Raw genomic sequence first — 21,412 nt, 5'->3', positions numbered from 1 at the left:
TCCTTCCTAGATGACAGTATGTGATTTTATAGCTGATTATTATACTATTTAGAAAATTTACTTGAATATTTTCCACCAGGTAATGTTTTTTAATTGATCTGAAATATTATAGATTGAAATGACTCTTCTATGTTTTATGAAAATTGCAATTTCCTTTAATATCCTCCAGTGTTCTTTTCTTGTTTAGGCACAGAGGGACTCAGTAGTCTTCCTGTCATTGTGCTGATTTTGAATCCACTTAATATGATTGGAATGAATTGGAAAGATAATTTTACCAATTGGATTTTTTTTTCATTCTGAGATAAGCACAACTTAACCCTGTATACCTTAAATGTTTTGTTTAGATAGAAACACCTACTCCTCTGACAAACACGACTAGAGTGAATTTAAAGTATACTTTAAAATATGAATTGCAAGAAGGTTATTTTTTCTTGCCAGAACAATTTGAAAAAATGGGGAAAAGAATGAGTAATGAATTAAAGTAATTTCTAAAGAAAGGCAAATCTAAATAGATTTAAATTATTTAACTTCAAGGAAAAGCAACAACTAAAATACATTTAACTGGTCAAAATATATATTGTACAGAATAGAAATGAGAAGTTGTTCTTTAGAGTTCACAAAATTATGTAGATGGCAGCTTTCATTAAAGAGAGAGAACTAAGGAATATGGATAATAGCTAGGTGGCAGACTGAATAGAGTGCATCTCATTTTTCCAAGTTAAATCTGGCCAAAGAAACTTACTAGATGTTTTTGACTCTGTGCAAGTCACTTGACCCAATTTTCCTCAGTTTCCTTATGTGTAAAATGAGCTGTGGAAGTTAATGGCAAAACATCCAATATTTTTGCCAAGAAATTCCCAAATGATGTCACAAAGAGTCAGACTTGACTAAAATGACTGAAGACAACCAGATGCATGATCTGAAGTAAGGTTTGGATAAATAATGTTGCTACTTTCTAGATAAGTTCAAGACTGGGATAAGTAAATTATTTTAAAATTGAATTTTATTTTATTTTCAGGTCTAACTATCCTCCTTCACAGTCATCTTACCTATCACAACATTGAAAAAAAAAACAATTAACATAAAACTTCTGTAACAGACATTGAGAAAATCAAATTACCCTAAGATAAAGGAACATACCATTATTTTAATTGAACAAATGGTTTCCAAAATCAAGTGAAATATAAGCTTTCCTCTCACTGATTCCTCAAATCACTTTAATAACTTGTCTGAGTTAAGAAGATATGTATTTTTGGCAAGTGTGTTACATTATCATCAGATTTTTTTTTCTTTTTGACTTTTAAATGCAACATGAGCAGTGGAAAAATGACATGGCATAAAAATATTAGGAATGTACCATACACAAATTTATATAACATGACTCAAACATTTATACTGTTCAAGCTATAAAAGCTTTGTTGCTTTTCTCAATTTTAGAAACCATTCCTCTTCTAACTATGTATTTATGCAATAATTTACAACATAGGAAGGGTTGAGTTTGGATGTTAATTCATTCTTTTCAATGCAAAAGGTATCTTTGACCTACTTATATGGTGAGGCGAAAGTGCCAAGGTAGGTACTGAAAATACAAAGGAAAAAATACCCAGGAGTAAACATAAGACACATAAGTATATAATTATTATTTTCAAAAATAATAATTCATATGAAAGAGGTACAATAGACACTGCTATGTCAGGTCTAAAAGTAAAAGTTGATTGTCTTTTTCCATGGTTCTTTGTCATCTCTCAAATTTTCCCTTCAAAGATCTAGATTTATATTTTACTCTCTCTCCAGAAAAAGAGATTAAATTAATAAGAATGAGAAGGTGCTACTCATCATATCATATCATAATGTATTAATGATAAGAGAAAGCAAAAAAGTGAATGTAAATTGTATAGCGTTTCTACCTTTGTCATAATTGAGTTTCACAATAGTTTTCATTTCTTTAGTATAAGTATAAAGATATGAAGAAATACAAACAAATAAATAAATAGTTTATATAAATGAAAAAAGATTATATAAAGAAAAATATTAAGCATACTATGCTCCTTAAAACAGTAACAACAAAATATTGAACCTCAAACAATAGTTTAATTATATTGCCTTCTTTTAGTAATATTTCCTTCATTGTAGCCCAGGAAATAAATAAAGTTTACTCATAGTTAGTTAGATAAATTGCTAAAGATCCACTGTATTTTCATTTCTCTTTCTCTTGAGAGACTTAAGTTTTTCTCCTGGAAAGTTGTCTTTCCTTAAGGAAATTGAAAATTACATAAAAATTACTTTTAAAACATTTTCTCCAAATAACATGTAATATATACAATATTCAAGTGAGTTCATGATCTCATTGATAAGGACCACTATCCAATGATATATACTCACTTCATTCATAATTTGCCATCAGTAGTACTATCATTGATGTCTTTACAATAGTTTTCCTCATGGGAAGGATCGACACAATGTAACAAGACTATGAAGGGAAGATATTGGATATTGATAGTTTTTTTTAATTAATTGATTTTAGTGTTAATTTCTTAAAATAAGTGGAAAAGTACATCTATTGTTCAAGTTACAATATAAAAGTGGATAGAGAGCTGGTTAATCTAAACCTATATCTTGATAAATACTCTGAGTATACACCAAAAAATGAGTTGGAAGAGAAATTATCTTTGGGTAATTATTCAGTATTTTTATTGATCCCAAATATTCTCCAAGAAACAAAATTACATCCCTATAAAAAGATGTTTCAGGTGATTCTATATGACTCTGAATGATGAATTACCAAAATATCTGAAGACAATTTGGAATAAAAATGCAATGGAAAGGCAGAGGATGGTGATATTAGGGTTGTGACACATTCCAAACAAGCAATATTTTATGGCTTAATATTGTCCTGATCTCTGCACTACCTACAGATAATAGAAAGCTAGTATGCTTGTGTTTGTACGTATGTGTATATGAAATATACACATATATAGCCATAAATTCAATATGTGTATTTAAAGATATACATATTGGTATATGTATATTAATATTTATATTATATATATAAAATGTTCTTATAATATCCATTAAATATAAACTTTATGATTAGGGAGTATTCCCTTCTTTGTACATGTAATCTGAATATGTAGAACAATGCTGGGAACATAGTAGGTGTTACATAAGTAATTGACTGGTTGATATATAAAGGATGTCATGAAATAGCATCTGTGTGAAACAGGTAGACCAGTCATGTACCAAATGAAAGTAAGGACTGATGGACAAGTAGTATGCTAAACTGGTATATTTGTAGTGTCATCAGAATTTAAAGGTACAGAAAGGGGTGGAGAGAACCTCTGTCTTATATTTTGCATGGGATAGTGACAAGAATCCTTCTTCATGAGAGGACATGATTGAAATGTAATTAGCATCTTTGAAGAGAATGCCCACAAAGTGAAATCACAAATTCAATAGATATAGATGTATACATTTTTCTTTTGTGTTGTTCTACAGAGCATATTAATGAGAATGTAATAGATTTTGTCTAAAGGTATGAACACTTTTGAAGTATAATTTCTGAATATATATTTAACCAAATATAAAAATAAATATACATTTATATAATGAAAATGATAGTACATTTTGGAGGTAAAGGGACAAACCTATCTTAGTTCATCAATGCTTCATTTTAATAGATTTGCAATCTCATCAGCATGAATATTCCTGTCTTGATCTGAATGCAGATTACAACTCTCTTAGACTTCAATATACAATGCTGATTACTTGTTGCAAGTTAAAGAGCATATCACTTAGGTGACTTTTCTTCATAAGAAGAATTTCTAAGAGATAATTATATGTTGATGGTCCTGCAGTTCATCATTGAGACCATATTCAGAGCTTTTCTTTCTTTTATAGTTTCATTATATTAACATTGCTTTTGATAACTTGAAGTACTTCCATAATATGATTAAGCTCCAAAACAGAACTATAGTGAAGGAATATATTTTGACATATCTTTGCAAAATACAAAGATATGAAAACATTATATAAAAAGAACAAAATATAATTTTATCTACTACAAAATGTTATAAAACATTCTAAAATAAAAATAATCCATATTGACATATTAAAATACTGCCATAAATATTTAATTCAAACTTATTATTAAGATAATTAAAGTTAATAAACTGTCAGAACAATAATGGAGTAAGAAATAAGAGAGTTAGCATTTCCAGTCCTAGGTCTCAGAAACCTGTTAGCTTTTCCAAATAATTTCAATCTTCTAAGCCTCAGTTTCCTCATCTCTAAAAATATAATATAGCAACACTGTGTACTGAAAGAACATTGGTCCAAGAGATATTTAGAAACTTAGAATAATACAGATTTAAAGTGCCAGAGACAGGAAATGAATCCAAGTATTTATGCAAGCAGGAATAATTCACATAACCATTATAAGATAGCCATTTCTTCATCACTGGTAATGATAGTTATGGTAAAAAAATTTGCTGGTAAAGCAGTTTTCAAAATTTAAAGCAATATAAAATATCATTTAATATATAAAATGAGTGTAACTGGACATAGTTATGTGTAAGGTCATATCCAACTTAAAACATCACATTTTTATGAATTACTCTATCTCTAAATAGTCAGTGACCAGAGTGGGGCAGACTAAGAAAAGATGATATTAGGCATGAGAATAGAGCATTTTGATTCATTTAGAGTCAAGAAACCAGAAGCATATAGTTGCCTAATTCTATTACCAAAAAAAGATAATAGTTGACACCTTAGTGCTTGAAGCACATTATCTCACATTGTATCTTTCATCTATGCCTTAGATTATTTGATGTTTGATGTTCAGTGCACTTGTGCCTCTTTTTTGCATGTGAAAAATAATGATCTTTCATTGTAATAAGAAATTGAGCTATTACATAGTTAACATGTTCTGAATTACTGTACATAGAGTGTGTCAGTTATATACATAGGCCATGGAATAAAAGATAACATTTCAGCCCTCGGAATAAATAATTTGTTTGGAGTGCAATGATGTATTCTTAATTCAATTTGAAGTCTCTTCACCCTACAGCTTGGATAGAGTGAAAATCAACTATTTTTCTTCATTGACAACAGTTGAAAAATGTAACCAATGGCAAATATTTTCCAAAGGAATAAAATCAGCTAGAAGTTCACAACTTCTCTTTCTGTAAACAAAGAAAAAATATAATAACTATGTTTATATAGATTCTTTTTTTTCTTGTCTGAGAGCAGGCCCCAAGAGTTTAGAAATGTTAAAGATTATCTGGTTATACTAGATTCTAATTTATCACACTGAAAAGGGAAACTGTTAAAGCATGAATTCAAGAAATCATGTTGATGAATTTATGGCCACATCCAAAAGTCTAAAAGTCAAAATATTGCTTGTTTCAGTGTATTGTAACCATATGGAATACATATTGCAGAATTGAAGGCCCATGCTTCTTGCATATATAAACTGATTGATATCATGACTTTCATCTGCATTCTAGTAGGGATATTGAAGCAGTTTCATGGAGGTACTCTGTACCACACCATCTGGCATTGGAGAAAAAAATAATAGCAGTTAAGAAAATCATTAATAACTAAAAATATAATATTTTTCTGAATCATTCATTTCATTCTGATTTTATCTATTTATTTGCAGACTACATATTCTCAGGGTTATAGAGTAGAATGGTGTTAGCTTACCTATTGTTTCAGACACTGTTGCTATTTTATATGAGATCTCTGAATGTCTTAATGCTCACAGCATAATATATTCAGTAATGACCCTACCTCAGATATTTGAACTATCTAAAAATCATCCATGTATCTCAGGGAACAGGTGTTGATGTTAATGTAATCCTCTCTATTGACATCATGTTGCAATTGATATCAATAATGTTTTATTCCACATGCATCATCTATTACTAGATGCAGATATTGGAAATGTGATAAAAGGAAAGACCACTTCTTTATGAATCTGTCAGGCTGCCAATTATCATGTAGCCAGGATTCTCCTAGTAATGGTAAAATGCATATTCATTCCCACCTCCTGTCATACTTTTTTTTACAATCATCACAGGTGGTACTAAGGGTTTCCTCACATGACTAGAGTATAAAATGACTATGCCATAGTGTCTAATCCAGGAAGTCCATTGATTAGCAATTCTATACAATGAATTCATTAAAAATATCTGTTTCTGTATCAAAACGATAAAGAAACATGAATAAATCAATGTGGATAAGAAGAAAAGGTGATTCATTTTATTATGCTAACTAGATATGTATATATAAATATTTATATTCTTAAAATCATTAATATTTATACCAAAATAATTTAAAAAGCAAACCTATCATCTTAGGAAGATATTTTCTTTATGTCTTTATATTCGTGATTTCACATGAGCTTGTTACTTTCATAAATATTAATTACTGCTTAAATTTCACCCTATATTAAAACATTTGAAAATATAATGTTGATCATTTCATTGTTTTGCATTCCATTATAATATCTTTGGGCAACAATGAATTTACTCTGATTTTAAGTACATTAATACAAACAGAACTGTGAATTAATTTGAAGTATAGTATTTTAATATTTTACCACCACAGTGCAATAGAATATTCCCAACTATAGCCAGAACAAGTTGCAAGATCATTACTGAAATTTTTAATACTTATTGTCTATCCATATTTAATTGGCTGGCTTGATTTTTAAATACTAAAATATTTCTGTATTTTTCTTTACTGAAGAGAACAACGAGGGTCTGATTGATGTTGGTACTTCTAAGACTTGTAAAGATGACTCAGTATATGTAAATTTGCCATCAATAAAGTCAATAAATCAATTTTAAAACCTCAGTTTTTTCTCTCAACATGATTGAATGCAACTGTGGATCTACTGCAAGGACTATCTGTTTGAAAATGTTCACTTTCAAAAAATTTTAAATATAGTTTTGGAATTAAAAAGGAAATAGTTGTGAGTCAATTTGAGAGTAGAAGATTGAGAGCTGGCCGAAGAAGGCATGGATTTAAATTCTGCTTTTCGTTCAAATTCAATCGCTCATTGAATTATAATCATGGCAAAGCTCTCTATCATGACTGACTACACAGAACCCTCTAAGGCTGTAGGCTAAAGAAGAGTTAATAATCTTTCTTTTTGGACAGGTTATGCAAAATAAGAATTCTTTAAACCATTAAGTCAGAGGTAGAAGTAATAAAGAGGAAAAGAGAAATAACAGAAAATAATAGAAAAAAAAAGATTTTAAAATAAAAGGATATTTGAGGACATTGAAATCTCATCTTCTGTGGTAGAACCAAGATGGAGAAGTAAATAGGGTAGCAACTCCATTTTTCCATGAAAATCCTCTCCAAATAAAACTAAAATATTGTCACAAAATGAATACAGGAGTGAAAGAGCCAAAAAGGAGACAAAGTAAAACAACCTTCAGAAAAAGAAAAACTCAAAAGGTAGACAGAAACAATCAGGAATTGAGGTAAGAGGGGAAGAGAGCTACAAGGAAGCATAACATCAAGTGAAGAACAAGTCAAGAGCAACCCCACCACACAATGCTCCTTCACCCCCAAAATTTGCTCTCACAGTTTCCAAACAGGCAGATACTGAGATCCTGTAGGTACATATAGTGTCCAAACTAATTCACACCCCTGGAAATTTCAAACCTGTGGAGAAGTCAGGAGTCCCAGCCCATGTCAATCTGTCTGAAGGGGGCCGATCCACGTGAGCCAAGAGTGAAGCCAGGAATCACAGTCTGGACTTGGGATGAGGATATAGTACATGGTTTAGGGTGAGGACACAGATCTCAGTGGGAGCATCCCCTGGATCTTTCTGCCCAAAAATAAGGGTGAAGCTCCAGGACAGAGCAATAAAGGGTGTGCCTGATTGAATCAAGAATACTTTGAGATAAAAAGATTGAGCCTAAGCCTGTGGTCTAGAATATGATCAGCACCTGAACTGATTAAATTCAGACTGAAATCAAAAGCTTACACCCAAGCCTAAGGAAAGTCTTTAAGTTAGCAATATCTCAAGGATCAATTGAATCAGCATGGGGAGTGGACTGTTAGAGTTCTCAGCCCTCAGACCATCTGGTAAACTAATAACAACCCAGAAAATAAGGTGAAAATAGCAACAAGGAAGGACTGAAGTTTAAGAGGGTACCCAAACTTTCCAGAAAACAAAGGCTACCTATACTTAGAAAAAATGAGCAAACAACCAAAAAGTCATCTCTATAGAAACTTTATGGAGACAAAGAGCAATGTGAAGACCCAAAAGGGGACAGTGAAAGCAAAGGAAACACACCAAAATTCCAAAAGAAAAATATGGATTGGGCCCAGAGTCTAAAAGACCTCAAAAAAAGACTTCAAAAACCACTTATTAGACATAGAGGTAAAGTGGGAAAAAGAATGAAAGTGATGCAAGAAGAAAGGAAAGTGATGCAAGAAGAAATGGGCCAATTGAAAAAGGAAAACTAAGATCTGACAGAGGAAAACCAGGTCTTAAAAATCAAAATTGACCATCTGGGAACTAATGGTTTCATGGGAAATCAAGAAATCTGGTCATTTCTGGTGTTCAATTTGCTTATCAGCTCATTTGATTTCTGAGCCTCACTTTCCAATTGCAAAATTCTGCCTTTTAAACTGTTATTTTCTTGCCAGATCTCTTCCATCTTCTTCAACATCTCATTTTTGAACTCTTCAATAGCTTATGACCAGCTTTCATTTTTTGGTAAGGTTTGGATATGATTACTTGTTTGTCCTCCTCTATTGTCTGGATTTTCTCTGTGTAAAAGCTGTCGAGTGTTCCAGAGTTTTTCTTGGTAATCTTCTTCTTCTGGGCTTCCCTATGGCTTGCCATCATTAGCCCCGCCCCTTTTCAGCTTTGTCTTCACACTCAGGGTCTGCCTGTGCTTTCTAAGCTACCAGGGGCTACGGTCTCCTTGACCTCAGGGTCAGGCCTTCTGGTAGTCCCTGGTCTGCCCCTCTGCCCAAGGCTCCTTCAGCAGTCTCAGGGGCTGCTTCCAGAGCCGCTCTCCTGTCTGCTCCAGGTCCTTACTTGAGGTCCAAGCCTGGGCTGGAGATCTTTATTCAAGCCTAGGTCACTGCCTTCACCCTCCCAGATGCTAGGGAAATTCTCTGCATTAGAGATCTTTATTCTCGCTCAGGGCACTGTCTTCACCCACACAGAAGCTAGGGAAAGTCTGTGCAGTGGAGATCTTTATTTGCACCTGGGGCTATGCCTTCACCTGCACAGATGCTCAGGGAAAGTCCCTGCATTAGAGATCTTTGTACCTGCCCGTGCAGACGCTTGGGAAAGTCCCTGCGAGCCCCCCAGCCACTTGGGGTCACTTGTCTTGCAGCACACAGGTACAAGCCCTGGGGCTGCTAGTGATTTACTGGTTGCCCCAGTCTTGTTTTCACTCTTGTGCTTTGGCCTTCTTGCTGTGCAAGGTGTGTGGTGTGGGGGATAGGGGAGAGGCTTCTTCCTCTTGTGTTTTAGTGAGAGCTGTTTCACCCCTTTATAGTGTGGAAATGCCCCGATTCTGTGTACCTTCAATGCTGCGCCCTGTTGTGGGGTTCCTTCATTCATCTGGGTTCATTTTTATTTCCCCTTGAGGAGTCCTTTATGCTTTGGTTAGGAGAGATTGAGCAGCTGCTCCTTACTCTGCTGCCATCTTAACCAGAAGTCTAATTCTGTTTTATTGTTTCTTGTTTCTTGATGTCTCATGAAGTCATTAACTTCTGTTTGCCCAATTCTAATTTTTAAGAAATAATATTCTTATGTGAGCTTTTGAATCAATCTCTTTTTCCCCAATTTCCATTTTAATAAACTTGTTTCTTCATTAATTTTTTATACCTCTTTTTCCATTTGGCCAATTTTGCTTTGCTATGCTTTTATTTCTCTTCCCCATTTTTCTTCTTTCTTTTTAAATTGATTTTTAAAATCCTTTTTGACTGAGAACCTGAGATGATTCACATCTTTCTTTGAAGTTTTATTTGTAGCTGCTTTTATTTCAGTGTCCCTTTATGATTCTGCCTCTTGCTCTTCTTTGTCTCCATAAAAACTGTAATTATTAAGTGTTTTTTTAAAAATATAGTTTATCACTTCCCCAGCCTTTTTCTTGACTTTTAGTTTTATCTTAAAGATGGACTCTATTCTAAGGGTAGAAAGGATACTGTCTTACATTTTTCTTTGCTGCTACCCTTAATTCTAGTTCTGGATTTCTCCATGTTCATCCAGAGTGACATGATTGCTTATGGGCTGAGATCTTTGAAATCCACCTCCCACCATTGATCTAGCTCCACCCTCAACATTCTGGATGTTTTTCAGGACTCAGAACTGTGATTTAATTTGTTCTTGTGATCAGGGCATAACTTCATGCTTGGCCAGGGTCTTTGGATCTCACACTGGGTTTACACAAGCCAGCAACATTGGAAATTGCCTTGTTCTGAAATTCAGGTCCCTATTGCAGGCTTAGGCAAGGTTTCTGGGCCTCCATTTGGGCCCACACCAATGAGATATACTGCTGACTGTATTGCTTTGAGGTTTGGGGCCATACTTTGGGCTTTGGTATGTGTTCTGTGCCTCATTCTGGTCATTCACCACCCAGACTTATGGGGAACTGTCTTGAACTAGGGCTTTGGGCCTCACTCTAGGCTTGTGTTAGGGTTTGGAACTTCAGTGAGTTGATTTAGGACTCAGGCAGGGTCTGAGGTCACAAACTTGACTTGGTCCCAGGTTCAAAACAAACAACACTATATGTAGGCTAGTGGTGATTGCTGTTGGTTTGTGCTGCTACTTCTTGGTGAGACTTTGCTGAGACTGCACAGCTTTGCTGTGGGCTGTGTTCTCTTCTCACCCCTGGGAACCAGACTCTATCTGACTAATTTTCAAGTTATTTTATTCAGGAAAATTGCTTCCCTCTGTCCTCTTATTAGTTCAGTCACTCTAGTGTTTGTTTTGAAATGTTATTTTATGACTGGTTGAAGACTATTTTCAGAGCGATTTGAGTTTTTCATGCCTCTGCTTTACCATCTTGACTCTACCTTTCCTTTTTAATAATTTTGAGAAGAGTTCTATAGGTTTTTCTAGACTGCTAAAATGCTTCATGATGAAAGTAAAATAGTTAAGAAATCTTCCCTCAGGACCATGATATAAGAATTCCTATTCATTTTTTCCCTCCATGAAGGACAATTATTATACTATTTCTATTTGTCCAGGGAAAACATCTATCAGATCACATAATGAGCTGTCCATCATGATTTGAATCAAAACAACAATAATTCATTAATTTCAGTCCACTGAAAATGAGCATTGATGGAATTCTTATGCCCACAATAAATTTCATCAGATTTTCCTCATCAGTTATTAAATATTAACATATACATAAATATATTGTTGTATATCTATGTATTGATTATATCTCACCTAGCTATCTAATTTTTTGTCTAATTTTATGCCTTTATTTCACTTCATCACCACATTGAAAGAACTTTATGGAAAAGACATTTAAAAAAAAGAAGAGAAAAAAATAAGAAAAATAACTATTCAGTATATCCTGCCACCACCAATCTGATAATATATGCAATGTTCCTCGGACTCTTAAACTTTTCAAAGGCATGAGCATGCATGTGAGGAGTGAGAAATCATATCTTTTGATTTGGGGCAGGCTGGTTTTTTATAATTTTTGATTCCCAATTTTTTGTGGTTGCCCTTCTCATTCAAAATGTTTTCATGATTATGTTTATTGAGTTTATCTCTCTGTCTAATTTAAATAGTTTTTATGCTGGAAATTACAATAGATTTGGAGTTATGGGATGTGGGTTCAAATTCTACCTTTGATATGACCTATTTGCAACTTTTGGCAAATCTTAGTTCTCTGGTCTCCAATATTCTTGTTGATAAGATGAAGGCATGAAATGAAATGGCCTTTAAGATCTTTTCCTGCATGAAATATACAATTCTATAAATTTTTATGGTGTATTCTATCAGATTTTCAAAACAAAGCACAATCTATTAAAAGATCGCTGAAGTAATTAAACATGGCCAGTTTTCTCTGCAGTAATCAATTCAATTTTTAAGGTTTGAGTCTTCCTCCTCTCCTTGTATATGCTTTGAAACTAAAAGCAGTGCCTTGATGTTACAAACACTATCTCAGCTACTAAATTATAGATTCTAAATCCTTGGACACAGAAAAACTAAACAAGTTCTGTTCATAAAACTTGTCCCTTAATGTAATCAAAGCAAATAGTTTATATAAAGTTTCATGCTGTGAATTTTATCTGCTTAGCCCTTTATTGCCTCAGATTGCACATAAAGTTAAGAAATAGATACAGAATATAGAAGATAATAGATCCTATATTTAGAGATGGAAGGTACTTTCATCATGAGTGCCCCCATCCTAGTTTTACAGATGAGAAAACTGGGCCCATCAATAAATTATTTACTCAGTGTTATATGGATAGTTAAGAAAATCAGAATCTTGTCACAAATATTTTGGCTCAAAACATGTTTCCCTTTCTACTGTATTATTATTTTTTACATTAAATGAGGTGAAATAAAATCATAATAATGTTATGATTCTAGAAAATATCAAAATGTTTTATAATACTATGCTGAGCATTTTTCATAGGGAAATATAGAAATAAGAGAATAAGTCCTGATATTTTCTTAAGTCAAATAATCTATTTTTAATGCTTCATTCTTACCCAAAAAAGAAAGTCTATAGGTATACTTTGAATTTGAAATAATAACATTTGGGTTGTTGATGCAATTAAACAATGTGAATAGAATTAAATGCATAATTCAGCAGTCTGTGCCTGTTGAAAACAATCTGATTCATTAGATAACCCAGTATGAATAGATTTGTTGGCAAGATGGAAAAAAAGGAAAATAAAAGCTGAATGAAAATAAAATATCAAATTAGCAACAAAGATATATATATATGTACATATATATATACATACATAGACATGTAGATATATAGATAGATACATAGATACATAGATACATAGATACATAGACATGTAGATATATAGATATATAGATATTGGGTCATATAAACCTTCTGTATAAAGGCTAAACTCAAAAATCTATCTTAGCTTTCAAATCTACTTGATAGGCAGCCATTGAATTTAGAAAATTTTCCCCAGATTAACAATGCAATAAGAATCTTGGTTAATGTGATTTTTCTAAGTAAAACTATAAGATCAAGTAACTTGAATGGACTTCCATTGTACTTCCATAATAGACATGACTGTCAGATAATTAACCTTGCTGTTTGTTTAGTATCCACAGAATGCTTCATTATTGATTCAGTCAATTATATCCTGGTAACGACCACTGCAGAAGGTAAAATTGCTAAATTAAAAATATTGAGATCAAGGAGGCACTCAAATTGGGTCATATATTAGAAAAGGGAGATTAATTTCTATGAGATATACAAATCATTTGAAGTTACTTTGTGGCATTACAAAATGACAATTTCATTTTCTTTCTCATCAACAATAAAATGTATATTTTTACTTTCAAAACTGCAATTTTTTTATTGCTCTCCATATGGTATTTTTTAATCGTTTATTAATATTCATTTTTAACATGGTTACATGATTCATGCTCCCACTTTCCCCTTCACCCCCCCGCTTTGCCCCCCCACACATGGCCGATGCACATTTCCACTGTTTTTAACATGTGTCATTGATCAAAACCTATTTCCAAATTGTTGATAGTTGCATTGGTGTGGTCGCTTCGAGTCTACATCACTCTTGATCTTATTGGGAATGCTTCTAATTTATCCCCATTGCATATGATGTTTGTTGATGGTTTTAGGTATAAACTGTTTATTATTTTTAGGAAAGGTCCTTCCATTGCTATACTTTTCAGTGTTTTCAATATGAATGGATACTGTATTTTGTCAAAGGCTTTTTCAGCATCTATTGAGATAATCATGTGATTTTTGTTTGTTAGACTGTAGATATGGTCAATTATGTGGATGGTGTTGAGTGCAGAGGCAAAGCATGGAATCCCTATAAAGGTACAGGGATAGCCTCACCCAGAATTCCAAGGGACCCCCATGGAGAACTTTGGGTGAGGGGCAGTTGAGAAGGGTTGAAGACAGTTAATTTGTGGGAGTGGATGTGAGCAGACACTCTGCTTGTTTCTCCTGACTTGGGGTTTCTTCTGAGGTGACCATTGTAGCATAAGTTAGTGATTCCTACTCATAGGGTTAGCCTGTTTGTTATTACTATTCTTCATTAATATAATTATATAATTACTTAGTGATTAGAGAGTAAGATATTTATCAATAGTAAGAGAGCCAGTTTTAGTTAAGTGTTTCCTCCCCTCCAGTGAGGAGGGGGGAAGGGGCATCAATTTAACAGTTCAGGGTCACCTTTCCTTTATCCTAAAACCTTCATTAACTTCTCTAATTTTCCTTGTTAATTCCTAATATAACTTTTTACCTTCAAATCTGTGCCTGATAATTATTTGGGAAGATACTTACAATTCAGTCTGTACAATTGGGTTGAATCCTGTTGGCTGCCAGTTTAAGATCTCCTCTGTCCTCAACAGTTAGATAAGTAATTTCTATATACTCATCATACTGACCTGGGAGGAATATAAATTTAAGAAAGGAACATCAGTTGGCGTTTCAGCCATAACTGAAACTTACCAGAGGAATCTTATTCCTGTCTTCATTACCAACTGAAGCAGAAGCAGTTAGAGGGGGAGGGGTTTGAGAATCAGGAGTGTTTTATCCCCTCTTTTCCTCACTGTAGCCTGTCAATCTCTGGCTCTTAATTTAAAGCTCTATTTGGCACTAACACATTTATCTGCTTCTCCAAACTATCTGTTATTATCATCATAACAATGGTTTTCCTAATATTGAACCATCCTTGCATTCCTGGTATAAACCCCACCTGATCATGGTGGATGATCTTCTTAATTACTTACTGGAGTCTCTTTGCTAATATTCTATTTAAGATTTTTGCATCTATGTTCATTAGGGAGATTGGTCTATAGTTTTCATTCTCTGTTTTTTATCTACCTGGCTTTGGAATCAGTACCATATTTGTGTCAAAAAAGGAATTTGGTAGGACACCTTTGCTTATCATATCAAATAATTTGTATAGTATTGGGATTAGTTGCTCTTTGAATGTCTGATAGAATTCACTTGTGAATCCATCAGGTCCTGGTGATTTTTTTCTTAGGGAGTTCTTTGACGGCTTGTTCAATTTCTATTTCTGCATGAGATTATTTAGGTATTCTATTTCTTCTGCTGTTAATCTAGGCAGTTTATATTTTTGTAAATATTCATCCATATCTCCTAAATTGTTGTATTTGTTGCCATATAATTGGGTGAAATAGTTCTTAATGATTGCCTTAATTTCCCCTTCATTAGAGGTGAGGTCTCACTTTTCTTCTTTGATACTATCAATTTGGTTTTCTTCTTTCCTTTTTTTTTATTAGATTGACTAGTACTTTGTCTATTTTAACTGTTTTTTTTTTCAAAATACCAGCTTCTAGTCTTATTTATTAATTCAATAGTTCTTTTACTTTAAATTTTATTAATTTCTCCCTTAATTTTTAGTATTTCTAATTTAGTTTTCATCTGGGGATTTTTAATTTGCTTGCTTACTAGTATTTTGAGTTGCATGCCCAATTCATTAATCTCTGCCCTCCTTAATTTGTTAATATATGCACTCAAGGATATAAATTTCCCCCTGAGCACTGCCTTGGCTGTATCCCACAGAGTTTGGTAGGATGTCTCATCATTGTCATTTCCTTCAATGTAATTGTTGATTGTTTCTATGATTTCTTCTTTGGTTAATTGGTTTTGGAGAATCATATTGTTTAATTTCCAATTGGTTTTTGATTTGCCTGTCCAGGTGCCCTTACTAATTATTATTTTTATTGCATTATGATCTGAGAAGGTTACATTTATTTATATCTGCTCTTTTGCCTTTGTTTGCAATGATTCTATGCCCTATTACATGGTCAATCTTTGTGAATGTACCATGTGCAGCTGAAAAGAAGGTGTATTCCTTTTTGCCCCTATTTATTTTTCTCCACATATCAATTAAATCTAATTTTTCTAGGACTTCATTCACCTCTCTTACCTCTTTTTTATTTTTTTTGTTTGATTTATCTAGATCTGAAAGTGGAGTATTTAGATCTCCCATTATTATGGTTTTACTATCTATTTCCTTCTTGAGCTCTGCCAGTTTCTCCTTTATGAATTTGGATGCTATACCACTTGGTGCATACACATTGAGCAGTGTTATTTACTCATTGTTTATACTGCCTTTAATCAAGATGTAATGACCTTCCCTGTCTTTTTTAAAAAATTTTATTAATATTTATTTTTAACCTGTTTATATACTTTATGCCCCTATTTCCCCTTCACTCCTCGCTCTCCCCCCACCCTTGGCCAACACTCATTTCCACTGGTTGTAACATGTGTCCTTGTTCAGGGACTATTTCCATATTGTTGTTAGTTCCATTGGTGTGGTCCTTTCGAGTCTACATCCCCAATCATGTCCACCTCAACCCATGAGTTCAAGCAATTGTTTATCTTCTATGTTTCCTCTCGTGCAGTTCTGAATGTGGGTAGTGTTCTTTATCATAAATCCCTCAGAGCTCTCCTGGGTCATTGCATTGCTGCTAGTACAGAAGTCCATTACATTCGATTTTACTATAGTATATCAGTCTCTGTGTACAATGTTCTTCTGGCTCTGCTCCTTTCACTCTGCCTCAGTTCCTGGAGGTCTTCCCAGTTCACCTGGAACTCCTTCAGTTTATTATTCCTTTTAGCACAATAGTATTCCATCACCCGCATATACCACAGTTTGTTCAGCCATTCCCCAATTGAAGGACATACCCTCCTTTTCCAGTTCTTTGCCACTACAAAAACCATAGCTATAAATATTTTTGTACAAGTCTGTTTATGTATGATATCTTTGGGGTACAAACCCAACAGTGGTATGGCTGGATCAAGGGGCAGGCATTGTTTTATATCCCTTTGAGCATAGTTCCAAATTGCCAGCTAGAATGGTTGGATCAGTTCACAACTCCACCAGCAATGCATCCATGTCCCAATTTTGGCATATCCCCTCCAGCATTCATTACTCTCCCCTTCTTTCATTTTAGCCAACCTGCTAGGTGTGAGGTGATACCTCAGAGTTGTTTTGATTTGCGTTTCTCTAATTATTAGAGATTTAGAACACTTTCTTTTGATTTCTTTAGCTGAGAATTGTCTATTCATGTCTCTTGCCCAATTATCAATTGGGGAATGACTTGATTTTTTTATACAATTGATTTAACTCCTTGTATATTTGAGTAATTAGACCCCTGTCAGAGATTTTGTTATAAAGATTTTTCCCAATTTGTTGTTTCCCTTATGATTTTGACTACATTGTTTTTGATTGTACAAAAGCTTTTTAGCTTAATATAATCAAAACCATTTAATTTACACTTTGTAATTTTCTCTAACTCTTGCTTGGTTTTAAAATCTTTCCTTTCCCAGAGATCTGACAGGTATATTATTTTGTGTTCACTTAACTTATTTATAGTTTCCCTCTTTATGTTCAAGTCATTCACCCATTCTGAATTTATCTTGGTGTAGGGTGTGAGATGTTAATCTAAACCTAATCTCTCCCATATTGTTTTCCAAATTTCCCAGCAGCTTTTCCACCCCTTTATAGCATGGAAATGCCTGATTCCATGTACCTTTGATGCTGCTCCCTGTTGTGGGGGTCCCTTCTTTCCTCTGGATTTGTTTTTATGTCTTCTTGAGGAGTCCTATATGCATGGGTTAGGAGAGGGCAGGCAGCTGCTTTTTACTCTGCCACCATCTTAACCTGGAACCTAAATGCTCAAATATTACAGAGTACAATAAACTCAGGAAGAAATGTAAGTGCTTTCCTTGATGAAACAAATCACTGATGTTAGGAACCTATCTGATTCTTAGACCATTTCACATTAAGGTATTATTGCAAAAAGGGCATGATTGTATATTGTTCTCCTGAGATGACACCTTCCCAGACCTAATCTATTTCTTTATACATATTTATGTGGAGAACTACAAATAATATGAAAGATAGAGGGTTCTTACTCTTCTTCCTTTTCTAAATTTTCAAAATTGATGTTTAATAATGCAGAGGACAAATAGAAATAAATGGAAAAGTTCTATTAGTGTTTAACCTATTTAGCTATTCAGTCTGTTGACATCAGGACTTAGATAATATATTCCTTAAGAGAAATCTATTACTTTTCTTCATTAGTAAAAGCAAATTCTCCAAATAAGTTTGTTCAAAATAAATTACAAAGTTAAGTCTGACACATACACATGCTTTTAAGTTACACTTTATTTGTATTATTTAAAGTTATACTTTATTTGTAAATAAGTGTCTATATTCTTGTCTTTCTTGCCACTTTACATACATGAATTTTCTGACCCAGTTTAGATATTCAAAGCAATGTGTTACTAATGGGGTCACAACATATTATTTCTTTTTTCCAAGTCAGCCCTGTCAATGTTCCAGTGTCTGGATTGATAGGAGATGCCTCCTCCTTTGTTGAGAAATTAGACATATTGAGATCTTCAATCCTTCCAGTAGTATACATTTTTTTAATCCTACCCCCAGTTGAAATTATTGTCAAGGCACTGAATTAAAAGGAATCCTGCTGAAGGTGATGAACCACTCTTGCCTCCTGCCAAACCTGAAATATAGTCATAATTTGAAAGTTTTCACAGAGGTGTAATTTTCTCACTATATCTCTTTTTTTTTATAAAATGAAAAAAAGAAAGGTGTGTCAGTGTAAAATATTCCAATGACAATTTTGCATGCTATGTATTTTGGATTATGACTGTATAATGCTTGAAAGATTCATTTCTTTCCTTTTTCTTTCCTTTTAATTCTTAATGAAGTAACTTCACAATTTTCTACCTTTCCTACACTAGATTTTTAAAGTAGAAAAAGAAGAAATTTCTACGTTACCTTATGGAGAGGTATGTGGCATAATAGATGGAAAGCAGATCTTAGTTCTGGTCACCCCAATGACATAAACTTTCTCTGTAACCCTGGGCAAATCACTTAATTCTTCAGCTCTAGGGGTGGAGAAGTGAGCTCTCCAATCTATCAGTAAATATTTATGAAACATTTAACTATGTGCCAGATAGTGAAATAATTTCTACTTAATATTTATATTCTAATTAGATATGCAACAAAAACATGAAAATATAACTATATATAATTATAATATTAATATAAAATATAAAAATAAAATAAATACTTATAAATGTATGGAATGCTTAAATAGTTTGGCACAGAGGTCATTAAAATATTAGAAAATTAATAAGGACTTCATAGAGAGGGGCTATATAAGGTGTAATTAGGAAAGAAACTCATTTCAGTCATGAGGTCGAAAAGAAAAAAAGTACACATTTGGGACTCCCAGAGAGATCCGTTTGTCTGGACTGCAGAAATGTGAGTAGGTATCATCTAAAGAGTCTAAAAAGCTATCCTGTGTCTAGGTTGAGTCAGACTCTAAATATATATATTTAAAAATGTATAATTTTATCTTAAAAACAAATAGCTACCAGAGGTGTTCAAAAGGGGTAATCTTAAAATCAGATTTAGAGAAAATTATTTTGGTAGAAGGGAGTAATATTGATTGAAGTTTGAGAGATTTTAATTGAGAGTATAAGTTATGTGGATTTTGTAATTTTGTAAATCTAGGGAAGAGGAATAAAGGGAATCAAAGAAAGAAATTATTTAATGTGAGCAATAATGTGAAATTTAAAATGAAAACATTTGGTAACTGATTGGATATGTGGGATGACAGGGAGTGGGTTTTAGGGGAAAATAGGAAGTTGTGAAGAGGGTATGGTTTAAGGAGAATAATAAGGAGTTGAATTTTGACATGTTGAGTTTAAGATATTGCCAGGACATCCAATTTGAAATATCTAATATGTTGAAGGGGTAGGGCGGGGGGTTTGGAACAGCCACTAAATACTCAGATATACTGGCATTGCCATCACCAGGGTCACTGGATATTAGTGGCTTACATGTGTCAGTAGTCAGCCTGCAAACTGCACGCCCCACCACCTTCCCAGGTCCTCTTGTTGGCTACAACCACTGCTTGCAGTCCTATAACTTGTCTGAGGGCTATGAGCCAGACTGCCAACTGGCCCTCTAGACAACACCAATTAGCTGGCCCACATCAATCAGCTGGCTGGGGCAATGGAGGATGTGAAGTTGGAGTTTCTCACCCCATCACAATCCAAAGAAAATGCTGAAGATTGGACCTATCCCATGAGGTGAGAGATGCAGGAAATATGACCTGTATTGTTTTGGGGCTCATATTCTTCAGCTATGAAAAACAAACTACCTATACCAGTGATGGGCAAACTTTTTAAAGAGGTGGCCAAAGGAAAGGAAATGCTCATTTGTCAGTCTGTTTCTAAGGCAACTTTTTCAAAGTTCCATTGTATTGTATCCTACTCATTGTATTTGTCAGATTCGGAATAATGGTGCACAACCAGATAGAACATTTCAAGGGGTGTGCATCTGGCCCATGGGCTGAAGTTTGCCCATCACTAACCTATACTATAGAAACATGAGAAAAATGCAGGTAATATGCATAAGACAAAACATAGAAACAAATTTTATTAAACAAAATTTTCAAAAATTATTTAAATATTTAGTACTGGATATAACAGATAACCCAGTAGAAAATGTAATACATTTTTCTCCATGGCTAAAAAATTTACTGATGGAAGTTTACTAAACGAAGGAAAAGTGCTTGTCCATGAATATACAGGAATTTTCAGAAGCACTGCCTTAGTTATTGCATACATTATGAAAACATTGGAAGTGAAATGCAAGGAGGCATTTATATATGCTCAGGAAAAATGGCTCTGTTTTAATCCTAATACTGGATTTGTCAGCTTCAGGAAAATGAAGCCATTTATCTAGAAAAATTAACAATACAGATGATGTCGTCACTACAACTGGAAAGAGTGTTATCTGGTACACAGGGAATTTAAAACATACACATGAAGAGGAAGAGAGATTTGGAAATATCCAAGTCCCAGCTGCACAGAATGGATGATAGTCCCCCAGACCAACATAGTACTATTTAAATTCCTCTATGTGAAGGGAAAAATGCATCAGTAATGTAAAATTGTAAAAGCACAACTAGCTTTTTTTCAATTACATTTTGCTTCTAAAAGTCCTCCTCTTTAACTTGCTAAGCAACTTTTTAAAAAGATGAATAACTTCTTGAATATATGATACTGACTTATTCTTTTTAAAATATTTAGAGTTTTATTATAAAACAATATTTTTTAACTTGGAAATACATATTATTAAAATAGTGCACTTTTATTCTTGAAAATTT

General features: G+C 33.5%; 1 pseudogene; it reads left to right on the top strand.

Moving 5' to 3' along the window:
* The first annotated feature begins 20,253 nt into the window (after window positions 1–20,253).
* Window positions 20,254–21,124, top strand: LOC123239515 (annotated as a pseudogene).
* The last annotated feature ends 288 nt before the right edge of the window (window positions 21,125–21,412 follow it).

Source organism: Gracilinanus agilis, chromosome 3 (genome assembly GCF_016433145.1).
Source record: "Gracilinanus agilis isolate LMUSP501 chromosome 3, AgileGrace, whole genome shotgun sequence".
In the NCBI taxonomy this organism is placed as follows: domain Eukaryota; kingdom Metazoa; phylum Chordata; class Mammalia; order Didelphimorphia; family Didelphidae; genus Gracilinanus; species Gracilinanus agilis.
This window is presented reverse-complemented; position numbering and strand designations above follow the sequence as displayed.